General features: G+C 28.3%; 1 protein-coding gene across 1 annotated transcript in view; it reads left to right on the top strand.

The window, feature by feature from the left end:
• The window catches only part of DPP10 (dipeptidyl-peptidase 10 (non-functional)), a 321640-nt gene that overhangs the window by 46931 nt on the left and 272413 nt on the right, over positions 1–2296 (top strand). The window lies entirely within an intron of this gene.

The raw sequence follows: 2296 nt of genomic DNA, 5'->3' as shown, positions 1-2296 counted from the left end.
TTATTTTGTTATAGGTATAAAAAGTGATGTGGAAAACATGCTGGATTTTTGGGCAGATAGAGGCTCACATCTTATCTGTGCTCTTTAATGCTTGTACAAGATTGTTAAAACAAACAGAAAACAAAATTAAAAGGACATAATCTGAAACACAGTAGACACTTGATATAATTTCTTTCTCTTTTCCTACTCCTACTCCCTTATTGCCTTACTTTATATATTTTTGAGAAGTATAATAACTGGATAAATCTTTTGCTCTTATAAATTATGTGATCTAAAAAGTCTTGACACCAAGGATATTTTATCAATTAAGTCTAGTAAATTTATCACACATATCTTTCAGTGACTCATTCTCTGTCAAATGTTTAAATATATACATTTATATTAGTCAATTATTCCTCAAAAATTAAAATTTAAAACATTTAAAAATTAGAAAGTTATTTTGTTATAGGTATAAAAAGTGATGTGGAAAATATGCTGGATTTTTGGGCAGATAGAGGCTCACATCTTATCTGTGCTCTTTAATGCTTGTACAAGATTGTTAAAACAAACAAACAGAAAACAAAAGGACATAATCTGAAACACAGTAGACACTTGATATAATTTATTTCTCTTTTCCTACTCCTGCTCCATTATTGCCTTACTTTATATATTTTGGAGAAGTGTAATAACTGGATAAATCCTTTGCTCTTGTAAATTATGTGATCTAAAATGTCTTGACACCAAGGATATTTTATCAATTAAGTCTAGTAAATTTATCACACATATCTTTCAGTGACTCATTCTCTGTCAAATGTTTCAGTCATCAAAGGGACCCTATCAATATGCAAATTTAGATCTATTGGTTTCAAGAACTTTTCTTAGATCTCATCTTAAATATTATGAATGTTCTACGCTATATTTCTTGCTTATATTCTATTTCAGCCACTTTTTTCAAAAATCTATTTTATCTTTTTATCTCATTAGCATTTTTTCGCCTTTCTTCAACTCATTATTAGATTTTCATTTGCATCTATTCTCCCTTGACATTTGTTAAATTTTATTTTCAGGTCTGAGATTATTTTTGTCTTTTTTCCTCAATTATTTTTCAGTTTAACCATTTAAAACATTTCTTCCTATTTGTTATCTAATTTATCTTTTACATTTTAATTTGTGAATTAAGATTTTTCTCATATTTTGAAATGTTTAACTCATTTTGAAGTGTTGGATATTAGGTGTTTATCCATTTGTTTGGTTTTTTATATATTTTTTGCTTTGTGGTTGTTTTTTGTAATCATATATGATGAAGTGGGATTTCATCAGCTTCGGATACTCAATTCTATTTTCCATTTTATTATAATTGTGTTTTGTAGATTTATGCAGTTTTCATGTAGTCATTTGGGAGTTTTTTGATGCTTTATAAGATGGTACTCTCATATTTCTTTACTTTTGTTTTTTGAAAGAAGGAGATTTTTTATGACCTCTAATCCGTTGCTTTTGTTTTGTTTTGTTTTTAAGCTTGGCCATCAATTTCCCCTATCCTTCAATTCTTTTACCGTCCGTGACATAATGACATAAAAGTCCTTCATTTGCTAGATGTGCTTAAGTAGTATCTCAAATGCTCCTTTTGAACTGTATCACTTATACTTTGCAGCAACTATATGAGGTATGTATTTTCACTAATCCTTAGTTTACAGTTACAGATAAAAAAAAGAAACCAAGTTATGGAGAGATGAAGCAACTGAGTGCCTATAGCTAGCAACTGATACAGAAAAGTTTGGGTAGCCTGCATTCAAAGCCTGAACTCAAAACCGGCAATTGGTGTGTTGCATAAGGCTAATGCATTTCCTTAATTTGAAAATTAGAAGAAATATAATACATACTGTATCCTACACTCAAAAATGTCAGATGCTTGCCTGATAATATATTAGCTAAAAGAGATGTCTGCTTTTAATTAGGAGGGAAATAGTATGCTATAGTTTGTACATTACATAATTACAATTCTATAGTATCAATAATTTTGAAAATTAATTTGTACTTAATGATATATATCCAAATTTTAATTATACTTTGTAGAGGGAGAGGGATTAATACAGAATTCATTAATAAGAAATTGCATTTATTTTTTTATTTTTATTTTTTTGTTCATTAGATTTTTTATTCACTTGATTTTTAGATTCACTTGTTGATAGATTTGTATTTGTTGTTCATAATTTTTATCTTTACCTTTTTCTTCTTCTTCCTCTTCTTATAGGATACCTTTCAGCATTTCATATAATACTGGTTTGGTGGTGATGAACTCCTTTAGCTTTTTCTTATC

Source organism: Myotis brandtii, unplaced genomic scaffold (assembly GCF_000412655.1).
Source record: "Myotis brandtii unplaced genomic scaffold, ASM41265v1 scaffold288, whole genome shotgun sequence".
Lineage (NCBI taxonomy): Eukaryota > Metazoa > Chordata > Mammalia > Chiroptera > Vespertilionidae > Myotis > Myotis brandtii.
Note: the sequence above shows the minus strand (reverse complement) of the source record. Positions and strands in the feature narration are given on the sequence as shown.